The following is a 21,831-nucleotide window of genomic DNA, read 5'->3' as shown; positions in this document are numbered from 1 at the left end:
GATGATGTCCTAGTATATATCACTCAATCACATATATCCATCCCTGCTGTTATGGCTGAAATAGATCACTTTGTTACATGGTAAAATTTTAAAATCAATGCAGCGAAGTCTGAGGCCCTCGATGTCTCCCTCCCTAAATCCATATAGGATTCCATCCAGTCCAACTTTCCCTTTGCCTGGCCCTCACAGGGTATCAAATACTTAGGAATTCCTATTCATAGAGACCTCTCCCATCTATGTTATCTTAATTTTGGGCCCTTTATTGAACAATTCCATACAGACCACGGTTGGCAAGTTAGAACTGTAAGATTCACTACGTGAACCACTGGTGTTTTGTGGAAAAGCACATGTACACCGCGTTCCAAATTATTATGCAAAAAGTGTTTAGGAGTGATAAGGGAAGAATTTGTTTGTTTGTCAGTTAAACTCATTGATGGTGATGTGTGTCAGGGCTCTTTATATCACTGTAAGCAATTGCAGACACCTGTGCTAATTAGTTTGGCAGGTGTGTCCAATGAAAGGCAAGACTACTTAAGAAGGCTCTCTCACATTATTAAGCAGCCTACATTTTCTGCCAAAATGGGAAAGAAAAAGGATGTGTCGGCTGCTGAGAAGCAACAAATTGTGGAGTGTTTAGGTCAAGGCATGACTACAATCAACATTGTGCGATGATCAGGATGAAGTGTCTTGGCAATCAAGAAGTATGTAGCTGATTCACAGTACACACGTGTGCGTGCTGATAAGGGCAAATTGAGGACTCTTTCCTACAGGCAATTACGTCAGGTTGAAAGAGCAGCGGCAAAAAAGCCTTGTCATAGCAGCAGACAAGTTTTTGAAGCTGCTTGTGCCTCCAACGTCCCCCGAACAACAAGATGCAGGGTCCTTCAGAGGTTTGCAGCTGTGCATACGCCATCCTGTCGACCTCCTCTATCCACTTCACACAAGCAGAAACGGCTCCAGTGGGCCAAACATTACATGAAGACTGATTTCAAAACTGTTTTGTTCACGGATGAGTGCCGTGCAGCGCTCGATGGTCCAGATGAATGGAGTGGAGGATGGCTGGTTGATGGACACCCCACGCAAACACGGCTACAGCGCCAACAAGGAGGAGGTGGAGTAATGTTTTGGGCTGGAATCATGGGGAGAGAGATTGTCGGCCCCTTTAGGATCCCTGAAGGCGCTAAAGATGAACTCCATAATGTATGTGGATTTTCTCAAACAGCACTTCCTGCCATGGTTCAAGAAGAAGAACCGTGTATTTCACAGCAAGATCATTTTTCTGCATGATAATGCACCATCTCATGCTGCACATAAAACATCTGCATCTCTGGCTGATATGGGCATAAAAGGGGACAAACTTATGGTGTGACCCCCATGCTCCCCTGACCTCTACCCCATTCAGAACCTTTGGAGCATCATTAAAAGGAGTGTCTATGATGGCGGGAGGCAGTTCACATCTAAGCAACAGCTCTGGGAGGGTATTCTGTCCTCATGCAAAACAATTGAAGCAGAAACCATCCAAAACCTGACAAATTCAATGGACGAGAGAGTTCAGAAGCTCCTTTCGAACAAGGGGTCCTATGTGAAAATGTAACATCACCTAGAATAAAGTTTTGAGTTGAAAACTGTTTGATTTCAGTTTCTAACAACCTGCTAATGCTTATAATTTCAAAAATGACCATTTTTTTGGTCTTTATTAAAATGAAAAGGTTGATCGAAAAGTTTGGGGATCTAAGAGTGTGGCAACCCAGTAGTCATGATTACTTCGAATTCTGACAATATGAGGGTCATGCTGCAGGTAGTGCAGCAAGAAGGCACTTATGTGTCTTGCGCATCTCGGAGCCCCAAAATTATTTTCCGGGCTAGATGCAGCTAAAAATTATTTTTAATTTTAAATCTGGTGAAGCTTATTATAGATGGCCTAATAGGATCAGTGCTGCACACTGCTACAAAGCCCAAATTATTTTCCAGTCAAGATACAGATAAACATGATTAGTAATTTGAAAGCTTAAAACGGTTGGTAGGGTGATTTTAACCAATCATCAAGCTTTTACTCTCCCCAGGATGACACAGGGGTAGAAAAGTCGTTTCGGATCCATGATTTGTTCATCTTTATGAACGTGAGTCTGTCTACATTATCAGTGGAGAGCCGCGTGCGCTTATCTGTCAGCACACCACCAGCAGCGCTGAACACACGTTCAGACAGAACGCTGGCTGCGGGGCATGACAAGATCTCCAAGGCGTAAGTGGCTAGCTCCGGCCATTTATCCAGATTGGAAGCCCAAAAAGAGCAAGGGTCCAGTGACACAGTCGTGGCTTCAATGTTTACTTGGAGATACTCCTGTACCATCGTCTCTAGGCGTTGACTATGTGTCAGACTTCTTGTCTCCTGTGGCCTTGCAAAGGATGGGCTAAAAAAGTGGTGAAATGATTCCGCAAAATTGATGTTACCAGCAGATACTGTGGTTCTGTTACGGTTTGAGTGCTGAACACTTGACGGTCCCACGGTTGGCAAGTTGGAACTGTGAGATTCACTACGTGCACCACTGGTATTTTGTGGAAAAGCACATGTAAGATTCTGCAACAGTCTCTGCTGATACTCCTGCATGCGTGCATCCCTTTCTATGGCAGGAATAATTTCTGCAAATTTACTTTTGTACCGGGGATCTAACAGTGTGGCAACCCAGTAGTCAGGATTATTTCTAATTCTCACAATTCGAGGGTCATGTTGCAGGTAGTGCAGCAAGAAGGCACTCATGTGTGTTGCGCATCCAGGAGCACCAAGTCCCTGTTGTGTTGGTGGCGAGGTAGCAATCATGCTTCCTTCCTCTGTCCTCTCCCCCCAACCTCGCACAACATAAATGTGATCAAGGTCTCCCTCATCTGATGAGTCTTCCATCAGTTCGTCCTCCACTTCTTCCTGGGCTCCTGCACCTTCCTCACTAGTTTGGCTGCTACCATGCGCCCTGGTAAAACCATCTCCCCCACCCTCACATGCCTGCCGCCTTGGTGCTGCCGACCGTCTGGACCTTGCAGATGTTAGCCCTTCCGCATACAACTCCTCCTCCTCTACTTCCTCCACCTCCTCTTGTGCCACCACCTGACTCCGAATTCTGTTTAACATGTGCTCCAGCATGTAAATCACCGGAATAGTCATGCTGATAATGGCATCGTCAGCACTAAACATCTTCGTCGCCATTTCAAAACTGTGCAGAAGGGTGCATAGGTCCCTGATCTGAGACCACTCCTCCAGCGTGATTTGCCCCACCTCTGAATCTCGTTGGCCCAGGCTATACGTCAGAACGTATTGCACCAGGGCTTGTCGGTGCTGCCACAGTCGCTGCAACATGTGCAGAGTTGAATTCCACCGGGTAGGCACATCGCATTTTAGCCGGTGAAGTGGCAGGCCCAACGACTTCTGTAGAGATGTAAGTCGCTGAGCTGCGGGATGCGAACGGCGGAAGTGAGCACACAGCGACCGTGCCCTCTGCAGAAGGCCATCTAGTCTGGGATAGTGGGCTAAAAATTGCTGGACAACCAGGTTCAACACGTGAGCCATACAAGGCACGTGTGTGACATTGCCCCGGCGAAGGGCCGCACCCAGGTTTGCAGCATTGTCGCACACGGCCTTCCCTGGTTTCAGGTCCAGTGGAGACAACCATTCATGAAATTGGTTCTCCAGAGCTGACCACAACTCCTCAGCTGTGTGACTCACATTTCCCAGACATTTCAATGTAAAAACCGCCTGATGACGTTGAGCCCTACTGCCAGCATAGTAAGGAGGTGTGCAGGATCCCTTCTGCGCAGTTAGAAAGCTTGTGGCATGACCAGACAGGCTTTGGGTGCAGGTGGAAGACCGAGAGGAGGTTGAGGAGGCAGAAGCAGTGGAGGAAAAATGACATAAAGAGGATTGACGCACAACTCGTGGGGACGGCAAGACTTGGACAGCAGCCCCTTGTCCTGCTGTCACCATAGTTACCCAGTGCCCAGTCAGCGATATGTAACGCCCCTGTCCATGCCTACTCGTCCAAGTGTCTGTGGTGAAATGCACCCTGTCACACACAGAGTTTCTCAAAGAAGCGGTGATGTTGTGTGCGACATGCTGGTGGAGCGCAGGCACACCTTTCTTTGAGAAGTAGTGCCGACTGGGCATCTGGTACTGGGGCACTGCGACGGACATAAGGTCTCGAAAATCCTCTGTGTCCACCAGGCGGAAAGGCAGCATTTCTGTAGCCAAGAGCTTGCAGATGGTGAAATTCAACCTCTTAGCTTTCTCATGACTAGGAGGAAATGGTCTTTTACTTGTCCACATCTGAGGGACCGAGGGCTGGCTATTGTGCTTAGACGGGGTTGATAAGGGTGTCCCCGGCAAACTGACGGTCTGTGAGGAAGATGCAGGCGGACATGTTAGGTTGCCTTGATCCAAAGGTGGTGCTATCGATGTCGGACAGCGCTCAAGACCAGCTGGTTTTACCACCTCCAAAGAAAATGATGACCTGCCAATCACGCTGGCTGTTGCGGGTAAAGAGGTGGCAGGTCTGCGCCCCAAAACAGGTGTGACTGCTGTCCCCCCAGTCACAGAGGATGAAGAGGCCGCGGATGCACAAGATATGGCAGACGGTGGTTGGCCCGGCCGGCTAGACCGCATTGTAGCACACTGAGCTTCCCACTGCAACTTATGCTTCATGTCCATGTGCCGGTTCATGCATGAAGTACTGAAACTATGTATTTTTTGGCCTCTACTTAGCTTTTGCTGACAAATGTTACAGATAACACGAGTTGGGTCATCTTTATCGATCTGAAAAAATGCCCAGGCTATGCAAGGCTTAGCACCCATGCGACCTGAAGAGCCACCACGACTTGTGGTGAGAGGCAGAGTTGTGTTTGAGGATGCAGTTGTTGACGTGCTTCCAGTACTACGTCTCTGTCCAGGAAGGCGCAACCTGACCTCGTCGTCACTAGCATCTTCCTCCACCTCCTCTGCTGACCTCATCTCTTGGCTGACTGTGGGTTGACAGTAAGTGGGATCTCCGACCTCATCATCATCACCCTGTGCGTTATCACACCCGTCGTCCTCAGAGCCAACCTGTTCCTGCCCTGACAAAAAACTAAAGTTGTCGCTCCAATCAGGTATTTGAGTCTTATCATCGTCTTCCTCATTGTCTCCACCAACAGGAGTTACAGTTTGGGAATGAGGGTCTACATTATGGTCAGAACCTTCTGCGTCTGGTCCTGGATCCGACTCATAAAGATTCTGGGCATCAGTGCAGATCATTTCCTCGTCTGGATTCACAGAAGCGCTGGAGTCGACCTCTGATTCCCAGGCTATAGTATGAGTAAACAGCTCTGCAGACTCAACCATCTGTTCTACCTCATACTCAGACGGGCAGCTGGAGATTTGGGAGCTGTGAGGAAGCAAGTGCGATTTGGGTGACACCTTTGAGGACTGGAGTATTTGTGATGTTGAAGTTGATGTGGAGGAGAGCCCACTTAAAGGAGCACTTGATATCCGTTGAAGCACCTGCTGTTTTTGTGCCTCATCTGGAATTTGTAGCGATTGGCGTGGCCGTAAGAAAGGGATCTTATCACATTGTCCGCTAAAAGAAGTAGACATTTTAGTTTGGCTGGAAGATGGTCTTTCTTCTGCACCTACCCCACGGACACAACCTTTTTTCCCCTTCCCAACACGCCTATTCCCCTTTCCACCAGCAGCAGGCCTTTTTCCACTCATTTTGGTGGTTAACTAATTCACAACTCTGGAGTTGTTTGCACAAAAAAACAATGGATGGTAACCGAGCAGAGCTGAGTGGCCAAACTGTGGTATTAGGCCAAAACTATTGGCTGGGTTAGATGCAGAAAAAAATTATTTTTAATTTGCAACCTGATGGAGGTCAGTATAGATGGACTAATAGACCAAGTCCCACACACCGCTAGAAGCCCAAATATTTTTTCAGAGCTAGATGCAGAAAAAAATTATATTCAATTTGCAACCTGCTGGACGTCAGTATAGAAGGACTAATAGAACAAGTCCCACACACTGCTAGAAGCCCAAATATTTTTTCAGAGCTAAATGAAGAAAAAAATTATTTTTAATTTGCAACCTGATGGAGGTCAGTATAGATGGACTAATAGACCAAGTCCCACACACTGCTAGAAGCCCAAATATTTTTTCAGAGCTAGATGCAGAAAAAAATTATTTTTAATTTGCAACCTGATGGAGGTCAGTATAGATGGACTAATAGACCAAGTCCCACACACCGCTAGAAGCCCAAATATTTTTTCAGAGCTAGATGCAGAAAGTTTTTTTATTCAATTTGCAACCTGATGGAGGTCAGTATAGATGGACTAATAGACCAAGTCCCACACACTGCTAGAAGCCCAAATATTTTTTCAGAGCTAGATGCAGAAAAAAATTATTTTTAATTTTCAACCTGATGGAGGTCAGTATAGATGGACTAATAGACCAAGTCCCACACACTGCTAGAAGCCCAAATATTTTTTCAGAGCTAGATGCAGAAAAAAATTATTTTTAATTTGCAACCTGATGGAGGTCAGTATAGATGGACTAATAGAACAAGTCCCACACGCTGCTAGAAGCCCAAATATTTTTTCAGAGATAAATGAAGAAAAAAATTATTTTTAATTTGCAACCTGATGGAGGTCAGTATAGATGGACTAATAGACCAAGTCCCACACACTGCTAGAAGCCCAAATATTTTTTCAGAGCTAAATGAAGAAAAAAATTATTTTTAATTTGCAACCTGATGGAGGTCAGTATAGATGGACTAATAGACCAAGTCCCACACACCGCTAGAAGCCCAAATATTTTTTCAGAGCTAGATGCAGAAAAAAATTATATTCAATTTGCAACCTGCTGGAGGTCAGTATAGAAGGACTAATAGAACAAGTCCCACACACTGCTAGAAGCCCAAATATTTTTTCAGAGCTAAATGAAGAAAAAAATTATTTTTAATTTGCAACCTGATGGAGGTCAGTATAGATGGACTAATAGACCAAGTCCCACACACTGCTAGAAGCCCAAATATTTTTTCAGAGCTAGATGCAGAAAAAAATTATATTCAGTTTGCAACCTGATGGAGGTCAGTATAGATGGACTAATAGAATGATGCTATGCCCAAAAGATTTTACTTCACTAGGTGCAGTAAAAAAATTGGTATTCTATACACAGGTGGTATATCTTGCAACACAGATAGGCTACTCCACTGACTAACACACTCTGCAATAGGCCAAAAAGGATTAGCTTTGCTAGATTCAGCCAAATGCTGTGAAAAAAACTTGCACAGCACTGGCACAGACCTGCCTGGCAAAAACTGATAGGAACTGATGTAACCTAGTCCTGAAAAGGACTCCAATTACAATTAGTCTTTACTCCCACAATCTATCTATTTAAGAGCACAGACCTGCCTGATAAAAGTCGTAGGAAATGCTGTAACCTAGTCCTTAAAAGGACTGCAATCACAACTATTCCCTACTCCCAAGCTATCTGTATATTTGTGCGAAAATTGGCTTGAAATTAACAAGGTATAGCGCACACAGCAACAGCGGTGCCGTCTAACACGCAGCTGCAGCAGTGAGAAAATGGTGGCGACGGGGAAAATGGCTTGGTCTTATAGGGCAAGGACATGTGACATACACTGCCAATCACACATGCCCTTGCTTGTGTGAAAAAAAGCACTTCGCTCCGTGTGTGCGCTGCTGATAGGCTGACAGATTGCACCTCCCCACTGCAAATGCGGGAAAGAGAAAAAAAAATGGAGATCTTCATTGTTCCTGCAGAGATCCATCCCCTGCCCCTCCCCCCGCCCCGCTGTACACTCAAACTGCGTATTAACATTAATTTTCATCATTACTGAGAAAAAATCCAGTTATGATTTTGGTGCACGAACAGTTATCGAACATAACCTCGAACAGCCGAATTTTTCTCAAATTGTTCGTGTTCGCCGACCGGCTCGAACACCGCCCAAAACAGCTCGAATTTGAGATTGGCGAACAGTTCGAGTAGAACAACGCTCATCTCTAATCATCAGACACATCCTGTTTCATTGATGGAGGGACTCTGAAAATCACAAATACTATTTTTATAGGGTCATCAGGCGGCCCTTACTATTCTTAAAGGGCCAGCAGTCGGCCCTTGCTATTGTTAGAGAGCTATCAGCCGGCTATGCTTTGTTGTTCCCATTATTAAAGAGTGGGTCTCCTATACTGTTATTGCGTATGCAGAGACTGCAAGGGCTGCCAAAAATTTGGAGGAACTCCAATGCCCCTTGCAAGAGACGTAGAGGTCAGAGAGCTTCCTAAAAACAATGTTCCCATTATTAGGAAGTGGGTCTCCCATAGTGTTTGTCTATGCAGTAAATGCAAAAGCTGCCAAAAATTTGGAGGAACTCCGATGCCCCTTGCAAGAGACGTAGAGGTCAGAGAGCCTCCTAAAAACAATGTTCCCATTATTAGGAAGTGGGTCTCCCATAGTGTTTGTCTATGCAGTGAATGCAAAAGCTGCCAAAAATTTGGAGGAACTCCAATGCCCTTTGCAAGACACGTAGAGGAGGTGATATGGTAGATATGGTGGTGAATGATATGGTGTTGGAGGATGAGGAGAAGGAGGAAGACAAGAGCAAATAGACAAAATCAGGAAGCGTATACCCATGTGCAGGTGTGAAGAGGAGCATGGGAATAGACCTCCCAAAAAAGACACTGGATTTGAGTTTATGTTATGCTGCTGTCATTCAGTGGTGTTGAGAAGTCTGACCCAATCCAGCACTTGTTCATTTTTATAAGAGGCAGCCTGTCAGCATTTTCAGCTGACAGGTGGATGTGCTTATCAGTTATAATTCCACCAGCGGCACTAAAAACCCGCTCTGACAAAACGCTAGTGGCAGGGCAGGCCAGGACTTCTAAGGTGTAGAGAACCAGTTCATGCCACGTGTCCAGCTTGGACACCCAATAATTATAAGGCACAGAGGAATCAAGGAGGACGTTGGTACGGTCAGCAAGGTACTCCCCCATCATCTTCCCAAACTTGCACTCCTTGTGAGAGTACCGTGTGCCTCAGGGCCTGTAAGATGGGAGGGTCTGAGGAAACTGTCCAAGAAGTTGGACAGTGTTCCCCTGCCTCTGCTGGATTGGAGTTGTGTCTCTCTCGCCTGTACTCCTTGGTTGTCCAACGAACTGTGACCTCTGCCACCAGCTTTTTCAGATGGGAATTTTTTTAACAATTCCGCAACAAGGGCCTTCTGGTACTGCCCCATTATAGTAGACCTGTCCGCGTAGAAAGTTCTCCTTGTAGTGTGGGTCTAGAAGTGTCACCGACCAGTAATGACTGTCACCCAAAATTTGGAGAACGCGAGGGTCACGGGAAAGGCAGCGTAACATAAACTCAGCCATGCGTGCCAGACTGCTAACAGGCAAGACTTCCGTGTCCTCACCAAGAGGTTGATTGACCATGCTCTCCTCCTCTTCCCTGTCCTCAGGCCATCCACGTTGAACAGACGGTATGACAGTTGTGCAGGTAGTACCGTCAATAGCGCTTGAAACTAGCTCGTGTTCTTCCTCCTCCTCCTCATATTCCTCATTGTCACCCAATCCACGTTGGGATGAGATGAGGCTGGGCTGTGTGTAATCACCCTATATGGTTCATTTCTCCATCTCATCGTGCTCTGCCTGCAACGCAGAGAGCATTTCAGAAGACAGAGAAGCGGGATTGTGACGCTAATTATGGTGTCATCACTGCTCACCATCTTGGAGGAGTCCTCAAAGTTTTGGAGGATGGTACATCTGTCTGACATCCCTGTCCACTCCTGAGGTCTTATGTGTGGAGTCTGAACTGAATAACGAAAGCCTTGTTGATGATGGTAGTCAACAACTGCACTATTCTGCTCACAAATCCTTCCCAACATCTTAAATGTAGACTTTCGACGTGTGGGGACATCACACACCAGTCGGTGAGCCAGAAGCTGCAAACTCTGCTGAAACATGGCAAGGGTGGCAGAAGCTGCAGGTGACTTTATAAAATGGGCACACAGGTGGCGTACTTTGACAAGCAGATCCCGCAGCTCCGGGTAGGTTTTAAGAAACCGCTGAACCACGAGGTTACTTAAATGGGCCAGGCATAGTATGTGTGTGAGCTCGCCTCGCCTCAGAGCCACAACCAGGTTCCAGCCATAGTCACACACGACCATGCCTGGCTGTAGCGTCAGCGGTGTCAGCCGCAGATCTGCCTGCTCTTTCAGAGCTGTCCACAACTCTTCAGGGTTGTGTGGTTTATCACCTAATCATATTAGCTTCAGCACAGCCTGTTGCCGCTTGGCCGAGGCAGTGCTGCAGTGCTTCCAGCTTGCGATTGATGTGGTCATTTCCGAGATGGATGCTGAATAAGAGGAGGTGAAGGAGCTGTAGAATGTGGGGGCAACCCTGATTGGTTCAGGACCCGCAACCCTCGGTGTCGGGAGGACCTGTTCCATCCCAAAGTCCGACTGGGTCCCGGCTTCCACTATGTTAACCCAGTGTGCCGTCAGCGAGATGTACCATCCCTGCCCAAAAGCACTTGTCCACGTGTCCGTGGTTAGGCGGACTTTCCCAGTAACTGCGTTGTTGAGGCACAGCTAATGTTGTGGGACACGGGCTCGTGTAATGCGGGGACGGCACACCGGGAGAAATAGTGGCGCCTGAGGACCGAGTACCGAGGGACAGCCGCCGCCATCAGGTTGTGGAAAGCTTCTGTCTCCATGGGCCTAAAAGGCAACATTTAGAGCACAAGCAGTCGCGAAATGTGTGAATTTAGTAGAGTGGTCTGTGGGGCGTTGGCTGTGTATTTGCGCTTGCGTTCCAAGGACTGGGGTAGGGACAACTGAACTCTGCGCTGGGACATGATGTGGACGTGCTTGCTGATAATGCTAGTTGAGAGTGTGCAATGACAGGTGCAGGACAGGAGGCATGTTTGCATGCGCCATGGACAGGGGATTGGCTTGCACACACAACAGCAGAAGAAGCAGTGGTGCCACCCGCAGACACTGTTCCTGGATCCTGGGGTTCGGCCCACTTAGTCGGATGCTTTGCTGCCATGTGCCTGATCATGCTGGTGGTGGTCAGGCTGGTAGTTTTGCTACTCCTACTGATGCTGGCCTGGCAGGTGGTGCAAATGGTCTTTTTGGGGTTATCGTCAGAGTCTTTAAAAAAGAACCAGGCTTGTGAAGACCCAACTGTTGTACTGGCAACTTCCGTCGTGTTGATGTTACGGGGAATGTTTTCCCGCCTTCCATCTGCGGCCACCACACTGCTTCTTCCTGTCTGTTGTGGTGCTATGCCTCCCTCCCCCTGTATGCTGCTGTCCTCGCTCTGTATGTCCCACTGCCAGGTTGGGTCAGTTACTATATCATCCACCACCTCATCTTCCACTTCCGTACCCTGGTCCTCCTCCTGACTTTCTGGCAATTGTGTCTCATCATCGTCCACCTCTTGTGACAGTTTCCCACCGTCGCATTGGTGTGACCGTGACTGCTCAAATATTTGGGCATCGCTACATGCGATCTCCTCTTGCCCCACTTCAAGTGGACCGGGCGAGAGGCCCAAATCTATAAATGGAAAAGTGAACAGCTCTTCGGAGTGTCCAAGTGTGGGATCAGTTGTCTCCGGGCACTCGGCATGGTGGGAGGAAGGAAGATCAGGGTGAGGAATTTGTAGTCCAGACTCACGGCTACTGAGACTTGACCGTGTGGAAGACAGGGTGGTTGTGGCTTAGTGACTGGAAGCATTATTCACTATCCAATTAATAACCTTTTCACACTGCTCTGTGTTTAATAGTGGTGTTCTGCGGTCCGCCATAAATGGGACAGGAATTCCGAGCGAGAAGATATGGGTGTTTGTTGTGGCACAATTTTAACTAGCCCACGGCCTCGGCCTCAACCTCTGCATGCACCATCATCACCATCACATGCATTTCCCCGTCCTTTGCCACGTGCCCTGCCCATTTTAAATGGAGGACAACATTTTCCACTTTCACTACAAATGGCTGGATTTGAACCGCAGTGATATGTAATACGTGTGACGGAAAACCACAGTTTTAAATAGCTGGCCTGTAGGTAACTATTTTTAACAGTGACCTCATGTCAATACCTTCAGTGACACACTGCAACAAAATTTCAATGAAGTCCAGAAATGGCAGAATTTTCAACACACTTATATGTGATCCGTGTGACGGACAAACCACAGTTTTAAATAACTGGCCTGTAGATAACTATTTTTGACAGCGAACTGGTGTCAATAACTTCGCTAACCCACTGCAACAAAATTTAAATGGAGGCCAGAAATGGCAGAATTTTCAGCGCACTTATATGTGATCCGTGTGACGGACAAACCACAGTTTTAAATAGCTGGCCTGTAGATAACTATTTTTGACAGCGAACTGGTGTCAATAACTTCACGAAAACACTGCAACAAAATTTCAATGGAGGCCAGAAATAACAGAATTTTCAGCGCACTTATATGTGATCTGTGAGACAGACAAACCACAGTTTTAAATAGATAGATTTTTAGTGCTGTAATATGGAAAGGATCTGGCTGTATTCTGCAGTGCCAACAAGCAATTGGAGCAGAAAAACGGTGTTCTCTGGATTGCTTTTTAAGCATGTAATCAGGATTAAGATCCAAAAAAAAATTATTCCTGGCCCCTTTTACCTGGGGCTATTTCTAGAAATATCTGTAAAAGCACCAGCAGCAGGCAGAACTGGAATGGACCCTCTTGCTATATGCACTGCAGTCTGCTATATACCCTGCCTGCCTGCCTAGCACTGATATCTATGCAGCTGGATTAGTTCTCAGAAGGACTGTTAGTTGAGATGGATATGACGTGCCCCCTGGGCTGTGTGGTACTTGGTAACCGGGCCGGTCGATGCTGGGGGATGTCACGGTGGCAGTGACCCGATCCGTGACCCAGGACGGTCAATAAAATGGGAAAGTAATAGGGGAATAAAGTTTTTAGAGATAATGTTCATGACACCAACTGTGGTATGCGGCTATGTGGGGCCGCCACTGCGGTGCAGATCCTCTGGAGCTGATGGTGATGCAGCAGAGTTGGTTCAGCTCTCCACAGGCAGAGCTTAGCTCCAGGGCAGTGTAGATGATTTGTATCAGGTAGATGTTGCTGTGCTGTGTAGTGCAGGGACGGTGATGGCGCAGCAATAATTCCAGGACACAATGGGGTGCAGTCTTCAGGTTTTACTCACGGTTGCACAAGACCCCGGTTACCAAGGCCAGTGTGTAACCTCCCACGTCGAGCCTGTGTCCACCAAGGAAGGGGTTCAGCAAACTCTCAAGTCTCTCAGGAGTACTTAAATGGGACCCCATTCTATATGCCTCTCCCGGTCGTCTTCCCTGCGCTGGCTCTCGCCCTCCTGCCCTGCGCCTCACAATCAGTGTCCCAAGCCAGTAGTCTTGTCGGGCGACTTGCAATCCCCTGGACCCTATGCGGCCACCTTTTCGGTGAAGTAATTGTGGCTGTTGGCTGCAGCACCTTGCAAATGCAGCAGCCTCCGGTTGTCAAGCTGAGCCTGGTTGTTCTCCACTAGTTAGGGGCCGGTCCCCTCTGCGACCTGATTCCTCCACGTCCGTGTAGATTCGGGCGCACGGGTGGCTTCCTGCACTCACAGTGCCCCTGGGATCCCCTCTGTCTCTGGAGCCTTTCCTCTGCTTCCGTCATCTCTCACTCTCTCTCCTGGGCCTCTCAGACTAGGCCCGACTCCTCTCTCTCTCCTCCTGAGCTCCTGCTCTGAACTCTCCCTCTGACTGAACTCCCTTCTAGATGGTTCCCTTTCTTTTTATACTCCTTCTGACATTGCTCCTGTGATCTACTTCCTCCACCCACACCCACTGCATGGTTCCACCCTCCAGTTAGGGACCAGGGACTGTGCTCTCCCTTAGGAGCAATCTCACCCTTCCCTACTAAAGTGGTGGAGTGTGTTGGATGAGGGTGTGTGGGTCCCGGGTAGTACTCCCTCCTTACCTGAGAGTGAGATGCAGTACCTCTGTGGCGACTGAACCCGCAGGGGCGCCAAAGATATGTGTATAATATATGGTAGTATACCTACACTAACTAAGAATCAAGCAAATCTCTCCCTAGCTCAGCAGCCTGTCTCCCTACACTGCCTCGTTCCGGACTAGACTGTGACGAGCATGGCGGCACCAGGTCTGATATAGACCTGATGATGCTGTGTGGCCAGCCAATCACTGTAATGCCACAACCAACATGGCTGTGGCATTACAGTGAGTGGCAGACAATCTCTGCATGTTCATTGGCTCTCTTAAGAGCACCAACCATGCAGGGAGAGGACCCGAGCTCCTGCCGAGCAACCCCGAAAATACTCGGCTAGCTCCAAGCATCTCGAGCAGTGAGATGCTCGGGAGAGTACCGAGCAGTAGCGAGCATGCTCGCTCATCACTAGAGAAGTGTATTCACATGCAGGGTGAAAATTAGCTGCCATAAAAGTGATGATTTGCCACATCAGAGTGTGAAGAGAATCACCACTTCAGAAACCAGTGCCTCTGTGTGAAAATATTTGAAAATACAGTATATGACGCAATGACTAAGTGAATAGCCTGAAAGAGTGTGCAAGTTTCCAGACAACAGATACTGCAGACCACTGCTGTCAAGAGAGGTTACCTTGAAAATGTGCTTTGACCAGCCCTATGGATATGTGTTGCACTACATTATAAAAGAGATAAATAATTTTCTTTCAGTGAAGGAAGTGCTGTTGAAGTGCATGCCTACAACTGTGAACAATGGGTTTTCTTTTTATTGTGAAGCAAACAACAAATAGGACAAAATAACTGAAAATGTCAGTGTGCATAACTATTCACCCTCCTAAAGTCAGTACTTTGTAGAGCCTTCTTTTGTGACAATTACAGCTGCAAGTCACTTTGGATAAGTCTCTTTGAGCATTCCACATCTTGCCACTGGGATTTTTGCCCATTCATCAAGGCAAAACTGCTCCAGCTCCTTCAAGTTAGATGGTTTCCTCTGGTGAACATCAATTTTCAAGTCTGACCCCAGGTTCTCAATTCGATTAAGGTCTGGGCTTTGACTAGTCCACTCCAAAACATTTACACGTTTTCCCTTAAACCACTCAAATGTTGCTTCAGCAGTATGCTTAGGGTCATTGTCTTGTTGGAAGGTGAACCTCTGTCCCAGTCTCAAATCACTCACTGCAGCAGGTTTTGCTCAAGAATATCCCTGTATTTCGCATCCTCTGTCTTCCCCTCAATTTGGACCATTTTCCCTTTCCCTTCTGATAAGAAACATCCCCATTGCATGATTATGCCCCCACCATGTTTCACTGTGGGGATGGTGTTCTTGAGGTTATGAGCTGTGTTGGTTTGGCACCAGACATGGCGTTTATCTTGGTGGCGAAAAAGTTCAATTTTGGTCTCATCTAACCACACCACCTTCCTCCATACATTTGGGGAGTCTCCCACATGTCTTTTGGCAAACTCAAAACAAGCTTTACAATTTTTGTGTGTAAGTAAAGGTTTTTTTCTGCCAACTCTTCCAAATAGGCCACCTATGTGGAGTGTACGGCTCATTGTAGTCGTATGGACAGATACTCCAGTCTCTGCTTGGGAGCTCTGCTGCTCCTCTAGAGTTACCTTTTCGTATCTGTGCTGCCTCTCTGAATAATGCCCTCCTTGCCCAGGCTGAGAGTTTTGGTGGGTGGCCCTCTCTCGGCATGTTTGTATTGGTACCATGCTCTTTCCATAATTGATTTGATGGTGCTTCGGGGGACCATCAGAGATTGGGATATTATTTTCTAACCAAAAATCCTGACTTGTACTTCTCAACAACTTTGTCCCTGACTTGTTTGGAGATCTCCTTTGTCTTCATGTTGGTTTTTGGTTAGTGGTGCCTCTTGCTTAAAGGTCAGAACCCAAGATAAAAACATAATAAGAAAATACAGTGCAGTAAATAAATAAACACCAATAGTGCATGTAAATAATATAGGATTCTTAGTTAACATAATTCTGATCAAAAAAATGTAAAAACCATCCCATCATGTCACTGTGACCCTATTCGGGACAGTCCAAACTTCTAATATTAAAACTTGACCATTTCTCAAGTGAAGTGCATGTGGATAAGTGCTGAGAAGGACTGAGACCCAGCTAGTGGACACTCAACCATGGAGAACAACATGAATGTAATGTCCAGCTAAAAGAAAAGGCAGGCCACACCTTTATTTGCACTTTGGTGCAAAAAAACAGAAACAAAAACGTTAAAGAAATTAACTGGGATATAAGTTAGTACATACAGCGTGTAAGATAAAAACATAATAAGCAGATACCCTGCAGTAAATAAATAATCAGCAATAGTGCATGAAAATAATGAACTATAGTGGAATTGTTTGTTAGATTTGAAAATTTTAATGTAAATGATGTACTAATTGGTCACTATATTTATATGCACTTGATGGTTGTATTCACTTGCTTGAGAAAGGTTCTGTGATAGGAGCGAAATGTCGCCACATGGGCTAATAAAGTCCACACATTTTGCTTATTAATGAAGTGCTTCCTCTTTTTATCGTCATAGATCTGACGGATTATGGGATTGTTGGTCCAGGAGGCTTGCACCGTGAGTATTTTAGAATTTTTTGCATTTTTTTGCAATACCGTATAAACTAAATACGATATCTAGATATTCAATGTTCTATTTATATATACTGTACTTATTATCTAGCAAGTAAACGACAGTTGATCAGCAATTCTTAGCCTTTATGTTTCAGATTAATGGGCATCACTCTCCCTACCAGGCCCATCACTGTTGTATTCTCTTTAAGCTACTCCAATTGTTAAACAGGCCCTAACAGAGGTCATCGGTATTTCCTGCTAGGCTGCAAGTCCTAGATATGCTCGTCACTTGGTAAACAGTATGCTTGTAACACTGGCCTTTATCATTCCCTGAATCACGGCCCTGACCCATGCTCTATAATGTACGTCTACGCTAAAAGTCACAGCCCACACCAATGCCTCTCTCTGCAGCAGTCTGGTCTTCTCCTTTTCGGACTTGACCCCACTTACTCAGCACCATTCTTCCAACTCTGGACTCCGGGTCTTCACTCTTGGAACCTTTCGTCTCCGTGTCTTCCCTCTTGGGACTTCTCATCTCCAGGTCTTCACTCTTGGGACCTCTTGCAATGGCGGCTATATAAGTCAACTCTGCTGCGTACAAGTCCGTCCTGCGACAAGTCTAGATGCTAACTCCTCCCTTTCCTTTTCTTTTCCAGGCTTTTATAATTAATAACTACGCCATAGGTATCAACTGACCTGGTGTCTTCTTCAATCTCTTTCCCGAGGGAACTGGTCCTTCACCCTTGGGTTCCTACTACTGTAATCCTTTTTGCTTCCACTTTCCCTATAGTCTTTGACCAGCAGTTGGCAGTGTTCGCTTGTAGCTGCTCTGTTAAGCATTAGCTGTGCTTATCTTCTCATCTATCTCCTTACAGAGTAATAATATTTTATGACATAAACTTTGAGAAGCAAAATATATTTGTTTGATTTTTGAGGGTTACAAATGGCATCCTATACCTATATCTATACCTATATAGTAAGTTTGTCTAATGAAACAATCAGCTAGCCCCGAGTCTGCCATGTCCTTTTAATACTGAGCATTAGAATCTATCTTTGCTGAGTAATATTTACTTTTGCTGAAGTGTTTATCAAAAATGTTAGAACGTATCATATTTAGAAAAGAGGCTTCATTTAAGTGATATTTGCAAAAGCAAGGAGACAAGCGCTTACTATGTCCACAAAAAATCCTGTAAGTGTGAAATTGCCAGGATTTTGTTCATCTCTTAAGAATGAAAACATAAAACAATTGCTAAGAATTTATATATATCTAACCTGTCATATGTCACGTTTTACAACCTTTGTATATTTAAAATGGAAATTCTGTCAAACAGAACTGTGACGTGCTCTGTACGGAGTCACAGGAAAAAAATGCAGTTTACATATTTGTTTGATGGCTCATATTTCCCAAATGTTTAATTAGAGCAAGCTCCACCTCACATACCCTTTTCAGGCTATATTGTATTATATATTATTTGTGTGGAGAGAACTTACCAGCGGTGCAATTACTTCATCTGGTGCCACATAGCATTGAATAGAGAATTGCATGAGAATGTTAAGGCTAAATCCACATGGCCCTATTACAGCTTTATTCCCTTATATAAGCAGCCACTTAAATATATTCAAATACATTAGTAGATTTACAGTGCTAAATTATTCTAAAATTTGATCGGTCGATTTTACCCATCATAACAGGTATTGATAGTGGTTATAATAAATTAATTGGAGATGATTGTCAAGGTGCCACCCATTACTTACTGTACGTTACATACTGACTGCTCTATGTTACTCCTTGCTATCCCTATACTATAGCATCTTACCTCTGTCTAAGGCCTAATTTTGACTTCCATTTTCTTTTTCTTTAAAGGGTAAGATTGACAATTTTATGAGTGCTCTGATTCTGATTTTGCCATGTGTCAGCCGATTTTCTTTTATGAATTGGAGAAGTTACTCATGAAAAGTTTCTCCCATCATCTACTTAGTGAAAGACAGCACTCAGATGACACACAGATGACACATAGATGCCGTTACGAGTGTGACCTAAATACTAGAGAAAAAACTGATTCTTCCTTTTTTTTTTCTTTTAGAGGAAGAGGGAAATCCTGGAACAATCAATCCACAAATAAAATGGGCACGTGAACATACCTATAGATTTAATGGGTAAATTTTTTATCCATGAAAATCATAGATCGAACATGTTCAGTAATAACTTCTGAATGAGGCCTATATCTTGTTCTGCTAATGTTCCATTATTGCACACACATAATGTTCTAGGTCATCAGGAACTATCCAATAGTCTGAATTGCCTGTTTACATCACACATACACACTGTCACTCACACACTTACATTGCATGTTATATGTATATATTTTTTACACTCACAAACACACACAGTGCATATTTTATGCTGCATGTTACACACATACTTCATGTTACACATAGGCACACACGCTGCATGTTCCACACTCCATTTTACATATACACACTGCATGTTAAAGTCTTACTGAATGCTACACACACTACATGCCGCAAGCACTCTGCATGCTACACAGGCAAACACTACATGTTACACATACACACACTACATGTGACACACAGACACACACAAACAAACACACACAAACTGCATGTTTCACACACTACATGTTTCACACCGACATATGTTGTATGTTACAAATACACACACTGCATGTTACACACACATAGTGCAGAAGACTTTTTCTAAGCTCTCTCCTCCTCTTCAGTTCCTCTATACTCCGACGGTGTGAAGGACTGGAATTATCAGTGCAGTTTTTTGCTTGTAAAGGCTGGGGGCCATTTTTAGGGATGGGGTCCTGAGCAATTTCCCAGCTCGCCTTCCCATAATGACGACCCTGACCATACAGTGTACTAGAAAATAGAAGAAAAAATTCCAGGTGCACTGAAATGGTGGCTTTATGGTAACAGTGTTCATTTTAAAATAAAAATGACCTGTCAACATGATTCTCCAGGTCAGTATGATTACGGTGAAATCAAACTTGTAAAGTTAGTTTTTTACAGTTAAGTAGTGAAAATGTATGTAGAAATTTGTTAAAATTTTTTTAATTGGTTTGTGTCGCCATTTTCTGAGACTTATAACGTTTTCACTTCATCAATGGAACTGTATGAGGGCTTGTTTTTCTGCATGGTGATGGGATGTATTTATTAGTACCACTTTGGTTTTTATTTTTTTGGGGGGGAAACACTGATTTAAATACAGCAATTCTGGAGTTCAGTTTTGATATTTTTTTGCTTTATAATAATGGTTAAATCATTTAATATTTTGATAGATCAGGTTTTTATGGATGCCGGAATACAATATGTTTCTTTATGTTTTATTTCTTTATTTTTAAACTAGTAAAAAAGAAGGTGATTTGAATTTCTATTTATTTTTTTATTTTTAAAAGCAGTCTTTTCACTTTATTTTTCAATCTCCATAGGGGACTTGAACTTGTGATCTGAATTCTATGTAATGAAGTCCAGCCAGTAGCAGTACCAAGATTGCAGTCTACAGTAAGTCCAGAGCTGCCATGACAACCCATCGGCATTCCACAAATGCACCATGATTGCACACCTTAAATGCCGTTGTCAGAAACTGGCAGCAGTATTTAAGGGATTAATCATCAGCAATCTCAGCTATCTCCAGTTGCTGCTGTTACTGTTGGATTCTGGTTGTATAAGGCTGTGTCCACATTGCATTTGGGCTACACATCTGTGGCTCCATCGGGGCTTCTGCCTGAACCCTTATAAAATGGGATTTAGGAGCGACCCTCAACAAATCCATATTATTTAATGAGGCAGACTGAGTCACTTTGTGCTCAGTTTTGCCATCATTTTGGCAGTTTCCAACTTTTTGATGGGAGGACAAAGCATGACTCTCCTTGCATTTGTGCCTGCCTCAAAAAAGCAGTCACTACTAAAGCGGATGCATGACAGAGCATAAAATCAAAGTGGCTTTGTCTACAACATAAAAAAAGTGAATGACCTTGTTTTTTCACCCAATGCACAATGTTAACATAGCCTCACACAGCTGATGTCTGCTGGGTATAGTACAGGCTCACAGGCTCCTGATCCGATTTCATACACTGGCACTCAACATGTGGCTTACATGTGTATCATACATCAGGAAGGGGTTAATGATAATAAAGTATCTTGGTTACTAATAGTTCATATTTGTTAACTATGAAATCAATTTATATTTAGGTGTTTGGTTGTGTTTTGCGCTTAAAAGAGGGACCCAAAAAGACTGGCACCAAACCAGCAAAGGCGCAGCCACAGAAGCACTTGGCACAAGCTGCCCAGCTAGGTGAGCCCTTGAGGACCGAGAATAGTCTTCATCCAGCTCCCATAAAATGGAAGGGGGACTTTGGCAGAGTCCTTCCCAGGCCCACTGTCACCGGACAGCTGGTGTCTGGTGACGCGGCTAGTGCCCAGTCTAGGACCAGGTGAGTACCTCTGCTGGAACCCCAGAAAGCGTAACCAAAAGAGAGAATGAAAAAACCCTGCTGTATTAGCAAAACCTAATGCTAACACCACATACCACCAAGCACATGGGAAACTGCAATAAACAGCAAAGGACTGAGCAGGGAGCAGGATTATATAGCCCGCCTAAAGATCAGGTGCTGACTACCTCCCATTCAACCCCAGACAGCCATGCTCTGCTATCTTCAACAGCAGGCAGGACAAAATCCCACCATTGCCTATTGCCAAACAAAACAGCGTCCTGAGTTGCTTGACAACCAGGGAAGAGAGCATCCCATCTTCCCTGGGCGGAGAAATCAGTGAGGGACACGGCGTCCCGTGTCCTCACACATCCCACAACACCAGAACTCGACGCTCCACAAGATTGGGACAATTTCCCTGCACGTGTGGTAATTCCGCCTCCCGGGTCAGGACAATGGCGGCGCTTGCAACCGGAGTAGCACCGTACCGGACCTGCTCCATTGCCAGGTGGGAGCACAGAACCACGATTCGTAACAGGTTGCGTCTATAATAACAGAGATTTGAGAACAGATGTCTCTACTTTTGCTAATCCTATGATGTTTGGATATACAGCCAGATCCTGATTTTAATTGATCTCTGTTGAGTAATGCTAGTTTTTTGTATTCAGGCTATTAAAATTAAAGAGATCTAATGATTGTTTGGGTATTGTAATGGCCATTCTCCAAACTCAGTTTGGATCATAAA

Source organism: Phyllobates terribilis, unplaced genomic scaffold (assembly GCF_046119375.1).
Source record: "Phyllobates terribilis strain yellow unplaced genomic scaffold, ASM4611937v1 Scaffold_4__5_contigs__length_816908805, whole genome shotgun sequence".
In the NCBI taxonomy this organism is placed as follows: Eukaryota; Metazoa; Chordata; class Amphibia; order Anura; family Dendrobatidae; genus Phyllobates; species Phyllobates terribilis.
Note: the sequence above shows the minus strand (reverse complement) of the source record.